The sequence below is a fragment of the Chiloscyllium punctatum genome, unplaced genomic scaffold (assembly GCF_047496795.1).
Source record: "Chiloscyllium punctatum isolate Juve2018m unplaced genomic scaffold, sChiPun1.3 scaffold_117, whole genome shotgun sequence".
In the NCBI taxonomy this organism is placed as follows: domain Eukaryota; kingdom Metazoa; phylum Chordata; class Chondrichthyes; order Orectolobiformes; family Hemiscylliidae; genus Chiloscyllium; species Chiloscyllium punctatum.
In genome coordinates, this window is record NW_027309851.1 from 344809 (window position 1) to 366188 (window position 21380).

At 40.8% G+C, this 21380-nt stretch overlaps 1 pseudogene; it reads right to left on the reverse strand.

The window, feature by feature from the left end:
- Positions 1 to 1687: 1687 nt before the first annotated feature.
- Positions 1688 to 20438, reverse strand: LOC140471561 (Ig heavy chain C region-like; annotated as a pseudogene).
- Between the last annotated feature and the right edge of the window lie 942 nt (positions 20439 to 21380).

Sequence of the window (21380 nt, forward strand, 5' to 3'; positions counted from 1 at the left end):
CCCTCTATTTGTTGATCTATGCACTTGTGTGTCTGCATGTGAGACTCTGAATTTGTGTGTACGTGTGATATTGTATATATGCTGATCAATGTGATTTAAAAATAACTAATTAAGCTGCCTCTGTCATTGTATGTTCGTGATTCTGAAAATGGGAAAATTATGATATTAATATTTATCTCTGTGCACTTACGTGCCTGTGTGAGTTGACAAGTGGGTGGACATTTTTCAGAATTTGTATCTGTGTTCATGCGTGTATGTCTGTACGCATTGTGCTGTATGAATGTAAATGTATTTGTGTGTTACCGTGTGTCTATGTTTCTCATGGTTATGTGTGAGTACCCCTGTTCATTTGTGCAAATGACTTTCATTCGGTGTATGTGAGTTTTTGTATGAGCTTAGAGAGTGTTCAAGTGCCACTTGCATGTGTGGCTCTGTGTGAGTATACATGTGTGACATCTATATGCACATTTGAGTGTGCACATAAATATGTGTCTTGAGGTGAAAGCTCGTATATGTGTCATTACGAGTGTATTTGTGATCATCTCTCTGTATCTGTTCTTATACCAGACTGCAATTTTTATTATTCTAATTTATTGTTCTAATTTTAATGGATTTAATTAGATCTGACCTTGGTGTTGTAGGAAACATTTCCCATCGTCATGGAGAGATAAGTGTTTTATGAGCAACACTTCTGTTGCAGTGATAGAATTTCTGTCTCTGAGAGAAAAGTCTTGAGTTCAAATCCCCACTGCCCAAGAGATAACATTTCTGAATATATTTATTAGAAAATGTCTGCTCGTGTTCTGTATGTGAAACAAAATGATATCAGGTATTCGAATACCAGAATTGATCCCATGTGCTCCAGAAAACTGAGACAAACCTATGGAATACAAACCGGGACGATGCAAACACCAGTTTTGGATTATGGGAATCAATGTTAATCATTTGTTAACAGAGCCAAGCATGTCCAACATGCTTCAAAGGTATTATTTTGCAAGGAAATGTTAAATCTTTGGACAGTAAGCAAGTAGCTGACTGTTCCTGTTAGCAACTGGGTTACATTACAGAGGACATCTTCCATGAAAACTCTTCACAGGGAGCAAGAGGACAGACCATTCATCGTTCCACTCCCCTCTGCTTCACGACAACTTATCTGTTGATTCTCTTTGGTGTGAAAGTGAAGATACATTCTGTCAACTCATGCGCTGGTGCAAGATCCCTGGCAGTTCCACAGAAACAAAGGTTACATTCAAATTGTTCTGCACTATTTACGATTGGTATGTTCCAATCAAATTTAATTTTAACGTGTATTAAATTTACATTTCCAATTGGTGAAATGTGGCAGTTTAAAACTGACATGAATTTTGTAAGAGTGTCCAATCGGGGGAATCAAGAACACCAAGTTCAAAACTCGTGCTCTACTCTTGACATAAAATGGACATTGTCAGATTTTGTCACAGAGGGATTTAGGATGGATAAGGTATTTGGCGGAATCCTGCAATGAGTGAGCTTTACTCTGTCTCTGACCCAGGGTGTATCTGAGCAGAGAACATTAACTGCACAAGACACTTGTCCTAGACCTGTTAATAATCCACTTTAACTACACAGATGGAATGGAAGTCTGGGTGGGAAACAATTAATTCAGTATTTAACTCACAACTGGAGGGAAAAAAAACACTTCTATTACTTCTGTTGAATTATTAAATGCAACTTTGAGATTTTTATTGACATGAATTAACAGTGTCCATCAGTGCAAGCGAAATGTTTACAAAACTTGGTTTACCGCTGGATTTATCGACTGTTCTGTTGATGATCTTCAGTGGAATCGCTTCATGTCCCACCACACAGGAGTAAGAAGCACCGCTGGCCCACTCCTCCGCTGTAATGGATAACAGGCTGTACATGAAGAAGGAGATGTTGTCACTCTCCGCCATCACCTCGGTGTTCTTGTAGTTACTGGGATTCACCGGCTTGTCATTGTTTGTCCACTTGACGAAGATCTCTCGGGGGGAGAAACCTCTCACTAATCAGGTGAGGGAGAGAAACATCTGAGCGGAGATTTCTTCTGTTGGTGGCAGGAGGACCGACACTGATGGCTCCAGCGGATTAATCACTGCAGAATATTTGAGACAAATATAAATCAACCAAAAAATCCTGAACCAATATCACAATTTCACTAAATATTAAAATATGCCATGTTTAATTTGGGATTTATTCACTTCGGTTTAGTAAAGGAGCAGAATGGTACACATTCTGTCCAGTAAAAAAAGTCGAGTTTAATGTGAAAGTTGCCTCCATGTTTCCAGCCCACAACAAGGACATTATGTCCAACTGTCATTGCTGATGGTGACGTCACAAACCAGGCTTCTTCCCACTTTATCTGACTGAATCAGAATACAATATCCTTTGGTCCATCTTTTTCTTAATCAGCTACCTAACTATCCTGCCTTCAGATGCATCATTAATACTCCCAATGGTGTTTGTTCATTACCAATCAAAGCCTGACATTGATGTAACTGGATCTGGATTACACATGGGATCCTTTGTGCTTTAATCTCACCGCTCACCTTTCTCCTTGTGGATGGAGTCTCTCAGCGGAGTCGGTAGATTCTGATGGTACACCACACATTCAAAAGTAATGCCACTCAGCCAGGCTTCAGTAGAAATGTCTAATTTGCTGATCACGCTGTCGGGATTCTGTCCAGGCTGGTCAGCAATCTCTGTTTTCAGAGGCTTCTTTTCTTGTTTCCAGGTCACGTTGACTCCAGAAGGAAAATTGGACACAACGCAGGTTAACGTCACCGTCGCCTCCAGTAAGACTTGTTCTACTGGCGGTGGGAGGATTTTAACGGTGTTAGGGTGGCACTCGGTATCTTCTATGAAACAAAAATCAAAGTCAATGAGAAATGCCCCTTTATGATACAAACAGTCAATCTTCAGATTACTTCTTCACAGGGTGAAGACACCACCTTCAAAATGGCAACTCCAACTATTGCTGAAACGATGCTTACTGTTGTTGATGTATTTTGATTTGTGAAAGCATTTGTGATTACCTATAACACACCCTGTGTAATTACTCCTAAAGAACACTGGCTTTGTAACAAGTGAAACCTGAAAAAAAAAAATTATCGAAGATACCATCATGTAACCCATGGAATTACCTTTCTTTCAGAGTCTGTCTCTCACTTAACACCATCTATTGATACTTGAGACAAGAGTAATCTCAATATAATGAGTTCATTTCCATGTTCATAAACCTTAGGTGCAAATGCTGTTGGTCATGCTGATTGCCACATCACATCCTTATAATAAATAATAATTATTCTCTTTGCAGAGTTCTAAAGTGTTACAGGAGCGGTGAACAGCCATGGAAATTCTGTTCATTATATTTAACGTGATCAAAAATACTTTGCGTTATTGGTGTGATGTCATTCTCTAATTTATGTCATTGTTCCTCGTGAGCTGTGTTTGGAGTAGATCAGAAAACAAGACATTGAGTACAGCATTGGATATCGAGAAGGACACCCATCTCCTTAAGTCTTTCCCTCCATTCAGTTTGTTCATAACTGGTCTGCACTTTCACTTTATTTACTAAGGTGCGTTTTTTAATTTCTTCATAGAGCAGGGGAGAAAAAAACAAACAAAAGCGTCTTAAATTAATCTACAAACGCGATGGAAATGTGCACTAATTTTATAGACATCCACTACTCACTGTGTAAACATCGCTACCCCAAACCAGGCTAAATCAGCCTGTCTCGAGTTCCTCGTTCATTCATCCCTATTGGACCGTTCTTATCAGAATTTATTCTCCTGCCTCATCCACTAATTACAGACAGCATCTTAAAGAAGCTCAGTGAGATCACGTTTATCCCAGTTGATGTGATACCCACTTGGACTGTGGCCTGAACCCATAAGTGAAGTTAAAGAGCTCAGTACCAGATAAAAATCGATGTCGTACAATGTCCAAGGCCAACAGGTCATTCCTGAGCAGGGAATGAAGCATTGAACGCATTTTGATTTATTTTCAAGTAAGGGTCACTGCATATTTTAACCACGTCTTTTTGAGACCACAACATCATAAGATAGAGGATCAGAATAAGGCTGTACGGCCAATCCAGTGTTTAGATCAGAATGATGCTGGAAAAGCACAGCAGGTCAGGCAGCATCCGACGAGCAGGAAAATCGACGTTTCGGGCTACAGCCATTCTACTGTCTTCTCTAAACAAGAGCCGATCTATCTCTGGCTTGAATACACACAATGGCCTGGCCTCCACAGCCCTCTGCAGCAACACGTTCCACAGCCTCATCACCCTCTGGCTGAAGACATTTCTCCTCACATCTCCGTTCCAAACGGTGCCCCTTTGACCCTGAGACTGTGCCCTTGGGTCCTAGTCTGGCCTACCAGTCAAAACATCTATTCCACGTTCACTCGACCTCAGTCTCTCAGTATTTTCTATGTTTTAATCAGATATCTCTCCAATATCCCCCCTCCACCCCCAAACTTATCCTTGAAGCGGCACTCTGAACGCCTCTCCCAGCATGGTCAGGCAATAAACTATTTAACAAAGCTCACTGTCTATATATCTATCTTCAACAGAGAGGAAACATGCTTTTCTGACTTGCCAAAATGTTGAGTCATGAGCAATGCTAATGTAACACTCAAACTGAAATGCGATATGTGGCATGTTGGGAAACGAGAAGCTGTACCGTACTGTTTACTACGCCTGATAAATGAGCGTGTTTGATTCACATCAGAGTTTAGAATGATTTGTAGCTCTCTCAGTGTGTGTCTCTTACCCTGGAGTGCGGTGATGTTTTTACTTTGAATGTTCTCTCCATGAGTGACCTGGCAGGTATAGACTGCGCTGTTGAACCATTCACCATAAGGGACCATCAGCCGACTCGTCACCGAGAAGTTCCCGTTTGCCTCACACACGGGAGACGTGAAGAAGCCAGAATCCAAGGGTCGGCCATTTTTCAACCAACTCACGGAGATTGACTTCGGATGGAAATCGATGATTGAACAGATGACGGTTGCAAACTTGCTGCTTGCGATTTCTTCACTGGAGCTCACAGTTAGGAGAAGGGTTGGTGGGAGAGGATCTTTAGGAAACACATTGCATAAATTATCTGACGAATTTCATAACAAATACAATCAGTTCTCATATATCAAGGTTTCTTGTGATTAATGGATACAAGAATCATAATTGTGCAGAGTGCTGGAGAAGCTGGGATCCACACAGAAAGATCAGCAGGACAATGTGAAAGGCTAAAATTATAGGACACAGCAAGGGAGTCAAGGAGGCATAGAAACTATAGGCCGGTAACATCAAAAGGGAGATAGCAACGTTGGATGGTATTCGTTTTAATGACAGAGTCTGATGAACAAGGCAGATGAATTACCGGCATAAATGAGGAAATGATGCGGTTGCTATCACGGAGACATATTGAGAGTCAGGCAGGAGTGGTCTATTCAATATTCCAGGATTTAGTCCCGTCAGGCGAGACAGGGAAAGATGGAAAAGGGTGAGGGCCGGGGGTGTGCAGTGCAGAATGTTGCTTCTGTCGCAATTCTGACAATAGTACTTTAGGCTGTAAAGAGAAATGAAATCATGGATACCTCCTCGAACAAAGGCAAATGGACAGTACTTCAAAACCAAAATACAGCAAACATAACTACTGGGAGAGCACGATAGACCTTACTATAGTTCCAAAAGAGCAAGTGAACATACATGGGCAAATTTCAGAGAAATGTAAATTAACTAGGGGAATGAGAAAAGAGGTTTTTAACTTCCTCAGCATAGGCTTGGATATTCATTTTGTCAAAAATTTAGAGGGAGCAGAATTCTGAAAATGCCCCCAGAATAATATTTTAAAAAAGTATGTGTTTAATACTGAGACTTTTAATCCAGACCTTGCAAGAGAGGGGTGAATCTGGACTTAACTTTAGGGAATGAAGTCGACCCAGTGGGTAAAACCTCAATGGTGGAGCACTGTGCAGACAGTGATCATAAATCAGTTGGATTTCAGATTGTACTGCAAAGGAATAGAAATTGGCCCAAAGTTCTGAAAAAGGGAAGGACAATTTTAGTAAGATCAGGTAATGACCTGACCAGAGTGGACTGGAAGCTGACACTTATTGGTAAATCTGAGTCAGAGCAGTGTGACGCATTTAAGAGAGAGATAAGAAAATCACAGGGAGGACATTTCCCAGGAAGCCACTGAGTGGGACCAAGAATGCAGTGGGCTCTGGACACCAAAGGGCATGGAGGGTGAGATAAAGAGAAACAAGGGAGGCTTCCGGTCTATACTGAAATCTCAAAACAATAGGAATTAGTATGGAGTACAGAACGTGCAAGGGGGAGTTTGAAAGACAGAGGAATTAGAAGAGCAAAAGGGACCATGAGAAAATAATAGCAGTCAAAATAAAGGAAAATATTTTTAAAAGTTACACGCTCATTCATAATAAAAGAATTATTCAGGAAACAGTAATGCTCATTAAGTGTATTATTGGAGTGGAGCCGGAGGATTAGCTTGTGGTCAAAACGAACGTGTTGTGCCAGTGTTCACTAGTAAGAGGGACAATGTGGGGACAGAAAAAATGGGGGGGGGGGGGCGTGTTGTGATGTAGTTTTCAGAAATTAGGACACATGACGTGATGTTCTGTGTTGTCTTGCTTAATGAAAAGTGGTTATATTTCCAGGGCAGATGAAAAGAATACCGAGCTGTTGAGTGATGCAAAGGATGAAATAGTTGGGTCGCTGACAATAATTTAGAATTCCCTTTCTGGCCACAGCAGTTGTGCCAAGTGAGTGTAGATCAGCCAACGTTGCACTGTCATGCAGGACGAAAGAAGGTATAAATAATGAAAACACAGATCTGTCAAGCTCATCTCAGTGGTAGGGAAACTATTGAGAAGTGAAATTCGTCTTCATTTGGAAGATAAATCAACAATTTTCAGCACGGTTTTATTGAGAGGAAGTCATGTGTAAGAATTTGATAGTAGTTGTCAGAGAGATAACTCGATGTCCAGATGATAGAAATAATCAGAGCCAATGGGATCGGAGTTAATTTGACAGATTGGATCGAGAACTGGCTGAGTGGTGGGAGCAGGGGATAATAGTCATCGGGCGTCTGTGTGAATGGAAATCTATGTCTCCTGGTGCTCTGTAGGGATTGGTTTGATTTCCTTGTTATTTCTCTTACTTACTAATGATTAAGACTCAAATTTAGGAGGATTAAACAGTGAATTCACAGATGAAATGAAAACTGTCATGTTGGTAAGTCATGAGCATAATGGCTTTAGATTGCAGGGGGATATAAAAGGGTTGGTTGTATGTGAAGAGAAGTTGCAAATGGAAATTATTCTGCATAAATGTAAGGTGATGTAATTCGGCAGAAGAATCTGTGAGGTATGACGTTTTGAATGGTGGAACCCTGGAAAGGCCTGAGGATCTTTGGTGCATGTACCCACCGATCCCCTATAGTACTGTGTTGTCTGGATAAAGAGGCTAAGAAGGTGAGAGGATATTTTCTTTTATGAGCCGAGACATTGACAATGAAGAGTAGGGAAATGATACTGGAACTTAATAGAACACTGGTTAGGCCATACTGAAGTGTTGTATGCATGTTATCGAAGGAATGTGATTACACTGAAGGCAGTATTGATGAGATTTGCCAGCATCTTGCCTGGGTTGGAGGGTTTTAGTTATGAAACTAGTTTAGATAGACAGGGGTTTTCCTTGGAGCAGAGGAGAATTCGGGAGAAGATTATCATGATGTCTAGAATTATTTTAGGCATAGACAGGGTAAACTGGATGAAACCTTTCCCCTTGATGGAGAGAGAAGTTAAGGCCAGGAGCTTCCAAGTGGCTCTCAGGGGAAAACAAAATCAAACAGAGGGTGGTGTTAGCCTGGAGCTCAGCACCTTTCAGTCATGTAGAGACTGAGCCCCTCATAATAGGTATGAAGTATTGCTATGCATCCTTGCAAGGGCAAGTCACACAAGGCAATGGATCAGGTGCTGGCACATGAGACTGGAATAGTTAGGTGGCTGTTATTGATTGGCGTGAACTGGATGGATCAAAGGGCCTTTTTCCTGTGCTGTATAAGGTGATTCTGTGAAAACGGTTATAAATAATGCCTTCTTCATATTAATCCCAGATGCTCTGTTTATCTCAGTTCCCACAACACATACCTGGACATGGCATTTCTTTGCTCTTGTGTGACCCGCTGTGTTGAACCTCACAGTAGATTTTGCTGGGGCAATCTGCCGCTGACTCGGGCAGGGTTAACTGGCTGCTCAGGGTGTAGGTTCCCTTCTTGTTTCTCACTGATGGGTAAGTCTTAAATCCAGTCGTGATTAACTCCCCACTTTTCTTCCAGGTTACCTTGGTGATGTCAGGGGAATAGTCCATCGCCAAACAACCAAAGGTCGCAGAACCGGTGTCGTGCTCCTGACAGGAGGAGACCAGGCCATAAAGCGTGGGGGGAGATGGTGTCTCTACAATAGAATGACCAATTGAGCATGTTAGTTTCTGTTCATTTGACCTTATCAGTTACTCAAATGTATCCTCAGCTGTAAACGTTTGCCAGTATGCTCTCGCTGAAGTCTACAGCATAACGGGAGTTTATTTTTGTTTCCTACCAGTTGCTGATCATGATCATTGGTTCCTTCTTTAGAAACATGCCCTCGACCTTGACCATTGCCATATAATTTAGGAAGAAGAACATCCTGATCCCACCCCATTAACTTTGAAGATCTCACCAACTGACACTTTCACTGGATTGCTGCGAAGAGCAAAGAAGTTTCACAAAATACAAACCAAGGAAATGCAGATTCATCGAAATTCTACAGTGTGTGCAAACAGGCCATTTGGCCCAACAAGTCCACACCCACCCTCTGAAACGTAACCCATCCAGACCTATTCCCCTACCCTATTACACTACAGTTAACCCTGACTAATGCACCTAACCTCCCAATCACTGAACACAACATTTGCAATTCCCCCAGCTTGCACATCTTTGGACTGTGGGAGGAAACGCACACAGACATGGGGAGAAAGTGCCAACTCCACACAGACAGTCACCCGAGGCTGAAATGGAACCCGAGTCCCTAGCACTGTGAGGTAGCAGCGCTAACCACGGAAACAGTGTGCTGTCCCACTAGGTACCGTGCTGCTGGAAATACCCAACCGCTGGCAGTACCCCCGGAGAGAAATCAGAGTGAATCATAGAACATAGAACATTACAGTGCAATACAGGCCCTTCGGCCCTCGATGTTGCGCCACCCTGTCATACTAATCTGAAGCCCATCCCACCTACACTATTCCATGTGCGTCTGTATGCCTCGGTAAAAACAATGACTACAGATGCTGGAAATCCAGTTCTGGATTATTGGTGCTGGAAGAGCACAGCAGTTCAGGCAGCATCCAAGCCTGTCTAATGATGACTTAATCTTGGCGAATCTACTACCATTGCAGGCAAAGCATTCCATTCCCTTACTACTCAATGAGTAAAGAAACAACCTCTAACATCTGTCTTATACCTATCTCCCCTCACTTTAAAGTTGTGTCCCCTCGTGTTTGCTGTCCCCATACTTGGAAATCAGGTCCAGTGAGCCTTCCTCATTTATCAATGCAAGGCAGAATGTTCTCTCTGGGAGGAAGGTCACTGCAGCAGCAGCACAGACAGGAGCTGAGCACTGGGACTGGGAGGAGGGCTGTCACGGCTGAACTCAGGCCAATTGTCTGGAAGTTGAAACATCTCATTTACAATTATCTGAATTCTGGAGGCCTCTGAAAAATGGAGGACCATTAAGGTTCAGAGACTTTGGAGTGTTACAGCTGAGTATTTACGTAAATATGATTTGAGAAATGAACTGGTAATCTTTAACTTTAATAACTATCAAATTGACACGCAGTTCACCACCAAACCTCATCTTTCAGACTAACCACTGCATTTACTCTGTCTAGACCTAAATTTCCACTCACATTGACAAACCCTACCCATTCATGCCCGGAACACACAACCCCTATCACACAAAACACATCCAAAGCAATCCATATTGGTAGTATAGCTGAGAAGAGAGATCTCGGTGTCCATGTACATAGATCCCGAAAAGTTGCCAGCCAGTTTGATAAGAGTTATTTAGAAGGCATATTTTGTGTTGGCTTTCATCGATAGAGGGACTGAGTTTCAGAACCACGAGGTTAGGCTGCAGCTGTAGAAAACTCTGGTCTGGCCATACTTGGGAGTATTGTGTACTGTTCTGGTCACCATATTATACAGAGAATGTGGAAGCTTTGGAAGAGTTCAGAGGAGGTTTACCAGGATGTTGTTTGGTATGGCGGGAAGGTTTAATGAGGAAAGGATGAGGGTCTTGAGGCTGTTTTTGTTTGAGAGAAGAAGGTTGAGAGGTGACTTAATTGAGACATAAAAGATAAACAGAGGGTGGACAGTGAAAGTCTTTTTCCTTGAATAGTGATGGCTAGCAGGAGAGGACATAGATGATAGATGTCAGAGGTTGTTTCTTTACTCAGAGAGGAGGAGGGGCATGGAGCGCACTGCCTGCAACAATAGTACACTCGCCAACTTTAAGGGCATTTAAAAGGTCATTGGATAAATATATGGATGAAAATGGAATAGTGTAGGACAGATAGGCTTCAGATTGGTTCCACAGGTCAGCGCAACATCGAGGGCTGAAGGGCCTGTACAGCACTGTAATGTTCTATATTCTATATTCCAGATGGACATATGATCTCAATTCCTTTCACTCATTTACACTCCTGCCGCCCTGCACCTGGCCCATGGTGAATCTGGCCCTGACTGGACCTGGCACCATCATTTTCACAACCTCTGACAAAAGCCCACTACCCAAGACATGAACTCAGCCCTTGGTCACTGACCTCTCATCTTACCCAAGTCAACCTGTGCACATTGCATTCTCGCTCCTTTCGCATCTGTGCTTTACAACCTACCATTTTGCCAGACTCCGAGCTTTGCATTTTTACAACACGTCCACCTGTCACTTCATTAAAGTGACCTTCCACCGTGAAACATCCTGGCACTCTGCCCACCTCTACACTAACTAGCCTGGCATCCTGCCCACCTCTCCATAAACCTGTCTGGCAAAGACAGACCTCCTGCACTTCAGCTCAAACTACCCCTCACCTACCAAGCACAATTCGAACAAATTATCCTGTGACCATTACCATTTACCTTGATGCCACCTTGCCAGACAGAGTGCATGCAAGCTTACCCAGCAGCCAGCCAACACCTCACAGCCTACCAGCCCAAACTCTCCCACATGCCCAATCTAGCCCCTCACTTGCTCACCACCTTCCAACTTTGAGCCTACTCCAACATAAAGTCAGAGAGTCATAAAGTCGTACAGCACATAAACAGTTCCTTTGGTCCAGGTCATCCATGCTGACCAGAGTTCCCAAATTAAACTAATTCCACTTGCCTGCCTTTGGCCCATATCCATCCAGACCTATCCTGTTCCTGTAGCTGTTCAAATGTCTTCTAAATGTTGGACCTATCTCTGCATTTACCACTTCCTCTGGCATTTCATTCCAATGTTTTGGACAGTTACAACATGAAGCCCTAACTCCTGCACTTAGTGCTCTGACCAATGAAGGTACATGTGCAAAAAAAACCTTCAACACACTAGGTACTTGAGACAAAGCTTTCAAGAATCTTTAAGTCTGAACCCTCAGTTTCCTCAGTGTTCAACAACACTACCCAGTGCACTACCATTAACTCTGTAAGACTCTATGAGTCTGGACCCTCAGGGCCCTGTGTTTAAGATCACTATCCAGTGCCCTACCATTAACTCTGTAAGTTGTGACCTGATTTATATTCTCAAAAAGCAACACGTCGTGTTCATTTAAATTAAACTCCATCTGCCACTCCTCAGCCCATTGGCCCAGCTGATCAAGATCTCATTGTACGTTTAGATAACTTTCACTGCCAATCATACCACCAATGTTGGCATTACATGCAAACTTACAAACCTACAAACGATGTCCCATTCAATGTTTTCATGGCTTTCAACCAATATTGTAGCCTGTTTCCCTTTCTCCTACATATCTATAGCATTTTTTTAAGGATTGAAGGAATCTATCTCCTTATTGAAATCATTTAATGTTTTGTCCTCAATCAATTTCTGTGGTGGAGAATTCCAAAGGTTCACCATTCTTTTGCTGAATAGTAAACAATCAGGTTCAATGTTATCGAGTGTTGGGAAGATTGGTGAGCAGCAAGATTAATGATGATCCCATGAATGGAATAGCCTTCTAGAGGGGCCAAGGTGCCTTCTTCAGCTTCCATTTTGCATGCTGTCATGTCCCTTCGGCAGCATGTTCCAAAATTGTGACCCTTGAGGATAAGGGCGCACATGTATGTAAATGCTTCTCCTGAAAGCTTTCCTCCAAATCAGACTTCAACTTGACTCTCAACTATTTCCCTGCCCGTTTCCTCTTCCTCAATCACAGCCGTGGGACTCACTTCCTACCAGCGCTGTGAATGTGCTAATACCACACCAACTTCAGCAATTCAAATAGACTGATGACAACTGGTTTCTCAAGGCAATATAAAAAGTCTGACACTTCCACACCGGTCTAGAGATTCAAACAACCACTGGAAGAATTGTCAATTATTGGAGGCACTTGTGTGTCTACAAAAGATGACATGGTTACCTTTTGTGTGATTTGACTGTGTTTTCACTGAAGGAACAGAGCTATTTCTTAATCATATAATAGGAATCAAGCATCCCTCATTTTTAGCAAGGCAATCACACATTATATTTCTTTATTCCAGGGAAGTATAGTGTTAAATTAATGAAATATGATGATTGGGATGTTTCAATTGGAAATTGTCAGAGAATTAAAGTTTATTTTCATGAGCAATTAATTCCAGCCTCATTGTTTCACAGTCCTCACAGGAATGTCTTTCAGAAATGGTGTCTCCCTTTGTTTACTGAATCAGTAAATCTGGGATAGTTTTTGCTTGTTAATCAAAAGTGTTAAAGAGTTTTAGCCAAAGGGAGACCTGCGGATTTAGCTCACAGATGCTCCATGATTTAAGTAAGTGGTGGAACAGCTCGAGGGGCTGAGTGCCCTCCTCTTGCTCCTACCTTCCTATCATTGTGTCATTCATTAAGCTAGCACTGGCGGTGAACACTTTTCATTACAATATTTCAACAAATTAATTGTTTCGCACATGCTTTTAAAAAAATTCTGTTGATTATTTGGAACGAGATCATTGACATTCTCTATTTGAGTGATCAAAATAATTTCCACCCAATTAGAGCAGCCACTGCACTCTGGAGTGTGTTGTTAGTTCATAATAGTTTCTTGTGAAACTCCAGCTCGAGATCAGGGCGCTCAAATTCAACGATTCTCTGATATTTAATATCTCTGAACATTCGCAATTTGTTCAAATGCATCTTTTCTCTGAAGAACGTGTTTAATCGAACAGAACTTTTTTCAATGAAACAACAAACTTTAAATGCTAGAAAACCAAAATAAAAGGCAGAAATTTCTGAAGAAACTCAGCAGGTCTAGCAGCTCCTGTGGAGAGAAGGCAAGGTTAACCTTTCGCATCCAGAGACCCCCTGTTCACCAAATTGTTTTCATGTTTTTGGCACAAGAGCTCACACCTGTTGAGATAAACAGCGATTACGTTGGCTTGACTCCTGCTGGAGAAAGGATTCTTAGCAGAGGTACTGGATGGTCGGAGATAGCAATTGAAGACCAACTGAAAAGCTATCTCCATCTGCTGCAAGTGTTGGATTCAGCGGAACTCCCACCGGACTGAACAATCAAATTCAGCTACAGCACTGATTTAATATAAAGTACAACAGCCGAAGTATCATCTCATCAAATATGCTTCGAAAATGGTTCAATCTGGATTAGTTATAAATTATATTGTTAGAACAGCAAGTCAAAAGCTGGGATTTCTTTGAGCACTTACTCCAATAACACCATCTAGCGATGCCCAAACGCTTGTGAACAAATATTGATCTGGAAAAAGCTGCTAACTGCCAAAGTTCTGTTTAATATCTAAGAGACACAAGTCAGGACAGTGATTGAATAGATTTCACTGGCCTCTGTGAGTGGAATTCCAACATTCCAACAAACATCTCAATCTGCTTTCTTGCACTGAAGTAACCTGATAAGAGATGGTGTTACATACCTCTCTAACAGGTTGTAAGTGAACACAGGCCACCTAGCACAGAATCAGGGACACTACCACAACATATGATGCAGAGCTGGGCTGAGGAGTGGCAGATGGAGTTCAACCCTGCCAAGTGTGAGGTTGTCCATTTTGGAAGAACAAATAAGAATGCGGAATACAGGGTTAATGGTAGGGTTCTTAGTCAGGTGGAGGAACAGAGGGATCTTGGGGTCTATGTACATCGATCTTTGAAGGTTGCCACTCAGGTGGATAGAGTTTGTAAGAAGGCCTATGGAGTATTATCGTTCATTAGCAGAGGGATTGTATTCAAGAGTCGTGAAGTGATGTTGCAGCTGTACAGGACTTTGGTTAGGCCACAGTTGGAGTACTGTGTGCAGTTCTGGTCGCCTCACTTTAGGAAAGATGTGGAAGCTTTGGAGAGGGTGCAGAGAAGATTTACCAGGATGTTGCCTGGAATGGAGAGTAGGTCGTACGAGGATAGGTTGAGAGTTCTCGGCCTTTTCTCGTTGGAACGGCGAAGGATGAGGGGTGACTTGATAGAGGTTTATAAGATGATCAGAGGAATAGATAGAGTAGACAGTCAGAAACGTTTTCCCCGGGTACAACAGAGTGTTACAAAGGGACATAAATTTCAGGTGAATGGTGGAGGGTATAGGGGAGATGTCAGGGGTGGGTTCTTTACCCAGAGAGTGGTGGGGGCATGGAATGCACTGCCCGTGGGAGTGGTAGAGTCAGAATCATTGGCGACCTTTAAGCGGCATTTGGATAGGTACATGGATGGGTACATAATCTAGGTTAGAAGTTCGGCACAACATCGTGGGCCGAAGGGCCTGTTCTGTGCTGAGATTCAGGGATCCGAATTGGACAATTTACAAATGGTCAGGACCGTTGACAAGTTAGTCAGAGAAAGCACTGAAACAAACTGTACAATAGACTTAATCCTAGAGGATACATTGCTCAACTCCTCACGTCAAATATATTCACTGTACTTGAACATTCATCAGAGGAACTAACCAGTGGATGAATGTGAACGAGAATGTGTTCACAATGAACATAAATAAACTTAATAAGTCATTGTATTTAATAAAATGATTGAGGTGGGAAATATCGCCAATTAAAGCACAGATCTGGAGGCAATGGATTATTCTCTAAATTATTTTTACATATTCTTAAAACGTTCCTTGAACTTTGGAGATTTTGCATGCACTGCATAAAGTCAATACTGCATTTCAGTGTGGAAAGTATTTCTGTTGAAGGAATCAGGGCAAGGTCATTTTCTTGTTTACTGCTTTTAATGAAGGAAAATGTTTAAAAAGGTATGAATTGAAAACATGCTCCTGTCTGGAGTTGCCCACTTTAACAGATGTCTAAGTAAATGAGGGCACTGCTGCCTCACAGATCCAGGTACCCAGGCTCGGTTCCAGCCTTGGGTAACTGCCTATGTGGAGTTTACACAATCTCCCCTGTGTCTGTGTGGGTTTCCTTCCACAATCCAAAGATGTGCATGTCAGGTGAACTGGTCATGCTATATTGTCCATAGTGTTAGGTGCATTAGTCAGGGGTAAATATAGGGTAGGGGAATGGGTCTGGGTGGGTTACTCTTCAGACGGGTCGGTGTGGACTTTTTGGGGTGTGGACCCCAACTCGGTGACTCGGTGTGGACATACTGCAGGAAATCTAATCTAAACGATTGTAACACTTAACAAATGTGAGCAGATTCCTTCGGATCGCCACATTGCAATAAATCAGTCAAGTATATTAATTAAAATGAATATTACTCTATTTTCAGTGTCTGAATAAACAATGTGCTCCGTTATCCTCTAGTTCATGTCTTCTGCAAATTTGTGAAATCTGCATACGTCTGAACACATCGATGTAAAATGAATTCTCTGCGTTTGCAGCAAGTACTCTCATGGTTTTAAGAGTAGAGTTCCTACAGTATGGAAACAGGCCATTTGGCCCAACGATTCCACATTGACCCTCTGAACAGTAAGTAGCCCAACCAGAACCATTCCCCATAATTTATATTTACCCCTGACTAATGCACTCTAACCTAGACGTCCCTGAACACTACGGCTGTGCTAAATTGCACAAATCACCTGACCTGCACATCTTTTGGACTGTGGTAGGAAACCAGAGCGCCCGAAGGAAACCCACGCAGACACAGGGAGAATGTGCAAACTCTACACAGGCAGTCACCAGAGGGTGGAATCGAATTTGGGATCCTGGCGCTGTGAGGCAGCAGTGCCAACCACTGAGCCACCATGCTGCCCTACGAGTTCATGAGTGAATTATTTTAATTAATTCAAAATTTGTCCTTGGTCACAACTCTAGCAGTTGTTTCCGAAAGAATGACTCTTCAGTTGATTTTTTTTGTAAAATGTAACTATTTAATTAAAATGCACAGATTGGGAACACATAAAGCACTGTGCAGATTAAATAATTCAGTTAATGTTTTATTTTTATCCTGCAAATCCAGTTTAATCAGGGACATAACAATGAATTAACTCAAGTTACGTATGAAACTGATCAAAGCAGTGAAACTGTTCTGTTCTTCATAGAATTGTGCAGAATTTCCAAATGGTCTTTGCCAATGATCTTTTCCAGTCAGAAAAATATTTATGTAGTGTACAGCGGAATTGAAAGGTGTTTCTTGATCAATTATAACACAGTCATGGCATTTTTGCTCAAGAGCAAGAACTATTAGAACATTAGACTTTTGAAATGCTATTTATATTTCTCTATGACTTGTAAACTGTTTAAAGACAGACCTTGTGATTGAACTAGATAGTGGAGGTCTGAATTTGGATTGGAAAGCATGGATTAGATTAATCCTTAATTATTACTTTTAAGTAAAAATGGTGCCCGAAGGTATCTGTTTTCCCTTCATTTCTAAAACCTTTGCAATTTGCCTTTCACTTCATAATAGGCTTTATGAAATTTCAACTCGCATGCTGATTGTATTGAATGAGGAACCTGGAGCGGTTCACTGTCACCAGCCGTGTTAACATTGCAAAACAATGTAGAAACCAGAAACGGTTTCCCAAATATAACACATTTAATGTTACCCAAGCACAGTCCTTCCTCAACAGATGAACGATCACCAGATCACAACATGGTGTGTTTGCAGCAGAACTGGCTCTGCAAACATTTTCAACAGAACCAAGAACATGATGTAACCTCACACAAAAAAAAATTGAAGTCTAACAAAGCTGCTCAGAATCAAGCAAACTAATGATTAAATTGAAAAGAAATAACAAGTCATAACAGCAACCTTGTTTGTGAGGGGACTTAACACTTAAAGCTGTAACGTTTCTGGCAACAGTTCAATTTATTTCCAACCTGAACACCCTTCTTGATCATGACAATCCTGTGCAGCACACAGTCGTGCGGTTGAAGGCATATATTGATGAATCACTTCATGGTCAAAACAAAATTACTGAATGGACAAATATTACCACATTATAATTTTAAATTAGTTTCAATTACATAATCTGTTCAATTCTGCAGTTTCAGATTTTAGTCCCAAATTTTATTTTGAATGAGGCTACTCAAAACAAAATTCAGTTAGTTTACAATTAGAACTGAGTTCTTTTTAAAAAAAATTCAATGCATTAAAAACTTATTTTTTTCATTTCTCACACTTCTGCGTTTCTGCCTTAAGTTGGTTTTCAGACCGTTACAAATGGATGTAATGTTTTCAATCAAGCAGAGAAAAATGTGTCATATAAGTTGAACAAATGCAGAAATGATTCATGAAAAACAATAGAACTTCACAAATATTGGTAATGAACAGTAATCCAGAGAGACAATCTCCTCACCAGAAAGAAAACACCAATTATAGAAAGCATGAAAACGCTGATCAATTCCACAAATTGAATAAGAATTCAATCAACTAAATTCAACAGAATCAAGGAAAATAAAATTGAATCCAATCAACTCAAAACAACAGATTTGAATGAAACATAATCAGAATCCAACCAATTCACTTCAATAGAATCAAATAAAACAATTTCAAATACCAATCAACACACTTCAACAAAACCAAGTAAAAACAAAGCCAAAATCCAATCAACTCAATTCAACAGAATCAAGTAAAACAACTCAGAATCTAATCAACAAATTGCAATATAGCACCGCAAGAAAATTTTATGATAGTTTCTAACCTGCTTGTCATCAACAAAATAAATGAGAAAATATAATCATGGTAAGAACATATATTCAAGAAATGAATATAGATATTTTAGCATATTTTAATCATGTTTGGTAATATCTCAAACATCTTTGAATTCTTAGCGTTTGTTGTTGACAATAAAACTCACAGTCAGGGTGTCACTGACATTAAACATTATTTATAGCTGACTGTTTAAGAGACATTAGTGTTTCAAGTAACCCAGCCACACAGAATGCCCATCTGATCAAAAAGAAAGAGATACACGGAGCAACTGACGCCATCATCACCATTTTAGATATTTGCTGAGCCTTAACTGAAGTCTATAATCAGTCTGAACAAAAATCAATCCGAACCAAACCAAACTCAGCACAGAATCTGAGTTTCATTCAATTCAGAAATTAGTCACATGAATACAAAGTTTTTAAAAAGTCACTAAGAAAGTTCATAGTTCTTACCTGACGTCACTGTCACCATGGTCCCTTGGCCCCAGTAATCAAGATCGTCACAGTGTTACATTCTCTGGACTGGGTCACACAATAACTAGCTCTGCATAAAACAAATCAAAAATTTACCATCGTTTTAAATTTTCAGAACCACAGGCAAAATAAAGTCACAATAAATCTTCATCACATAATTGCGCTAGTGAATTCTGATCATTCTTGATAAATTTTAATACTGTTTTATACTTCCCAAAGTAACACATCAGTTATATCACTTTGAGACACGTTGTGTCAAATACTATGACAGACTGTAAACTGTAAAATGCAGATAATTTCATCACTTCCTGGAAAGCAGTGATTCAGACTCCTCTAAGAATGATTTGGTGCATTATTTCAGCTTTTACTCTTCATTGTATTTTGAAAGCTTGTAATGCTTTTCCAGGTGTGGTCTGCATTTAACTTGACAATCAACACGAAGAAGGTAAAAAAAATTATACATTTGTACAAACTAGCACGACTGGATTGTGTTTAAATTGCATCTCACATTATTTCTCGCTCCTGCCATGGTAGAAATCACCAATTTGAGATAATCACTTGTCAGTGGTTATTGTATGAGGATGTCGCTGTGCACAACACTGTGACCCACTGTAGTATCACAATGATGTAGACCAGTACACTCATTCTCTGTTCTTTACTCTAGGTCTCAATTTTCATTTGAAAGAGCCATTTCGTACTGATCATGTTTAGAATTAATGCCATAGTTGACATAACAATGAGCAGTGATTTCCTGAGCTGTCAGATATATTAAAACTAACATTTTGTCCGAGCATTTAATTGATGGAAGTGTTAGCAGTACATATGACATGCCCAAAATATTGTCCCATTGTGTCACCAGTTTGCTCGTTTAAATGGTACATTTCCTCTTTGATAGTTTTGTAAGAGGCAGCCTGAGGTCTGCTTCAGATCGCAGTTGGTATAATTACATTTAAAACTCGTACTGACCGTCAGTTTATGATGGAATTGACAAAATGTTCCCTCGAGCTGTTTTTGAATGGGTCCAGCCCTGGTTCCTCTCGCTGTGGTATCTTGCACAGTAATAGATGGCGGTGTCTTCGATCTTAAGGTTCCCCATGTCCAACGCGAAAACGTTGTTTGAATTGTCTTTGGACGCAGTAAATCGATTCTTAATCGCTGGTGCATAGTAAATGCTGGATGAACTATAGTACCAAAGCAGCCACTCCAGACCCTGTCCGGGAACCTGTCGGACCCAGTACATGTAGTAGCTGCTAAGATCGAAGCCGCTGGTTTTACAGGTCAGTTTCAGGCTGCCTCCGGGACGGCCAGTCTCTGCCTCTGGCTGGGTCAAAACAATCTCCGACTGGACACCTTTAAAAGAGAAAACAAATAAACCATGAGCATAAATGCAGATTAAATGATGGCTGAGTCTTTTACATTCCTGCGGTAGACTAACATTGAGACAGTCACAAAGACAGACTTGAACAAAAAACACTCACATGATAAGAAAGTAAGAAATAAACTGAGAAAAATTGTCGACACAATCATTCTGATAACTTGTGGGAAGCGGTTCTGTCAAGATCTTTCTAAACAGAGCCGACCCAGGAGTGTTGAATTACGGTCTAGTGCCCAGGATTTATATGGCCATCGGAAAGGGCAGGCTTACAGCTTCCGCCTGTTGGTTTCCTGCTGGAGGCTCAGACTGGATCCTGGTATCAGTTTGTACAGACCGAACACATGGGATCTTGTATTTATGAGGTTACGCTTAAACATGGACATATACACATCTTGGGATATTTATTTTGCTGAATAGCTTCTTTGGGAGTGTTTTTATTTAAATGGTGGAAGTAAAATTGAGTAGCTTCAGGTGTGTTTCACATGATAGTTACAAGTATTTTGTTTTTAAAAAAACAAATTCATTCGGATGTTAGCTCCCTTTATTTCTACATTCATTCACAAGCAGATAAAACTAAAATCAAAGTTCAAACATATTACCAGCTAGTGAAACAATTGAGCTTGTTTTCCCAGAACACTGCCAGTCCCTGTCCCACTACAAAATAACATGTAATTCATGCTAAACATTTCAAAATTCAATTTAGACAACTGAACACAGAGCGTGTCCAAAGTGATTATATTTAGAATATTCAATTAGAAGTTAACTCCCTTTAATTCTACATTCCACCACAAGCAGATAAAGCTAAAAAGAACTTCAATAATACTATTAACTAACAAAATTAGTGACTTTATTTTTGCTGTCACTCAAAGTCTCTCTCTCTCTCACACACTTTACAAAATAAGCTGCGTTTCTAAATTCAGTTCAGGCAACCTAATATGGAGCATGTCTAAAGTGATTATGTTTAGAAGGTGAGTGTGTGTCACTAAACAGTTTGGACTCGGAGATTAGAAGCACCTCCTTACATTGCAGAATGTCTCTCCCTGCATCTTTTTTTTCAAATTGCTCCGACCCTAAAATGCATAGTAAAGGAAAGCTGTGTGCCTGAGAAACAAAAAGTGAGTTGGCAGGGATACATAACACCTAGGTAAACTTT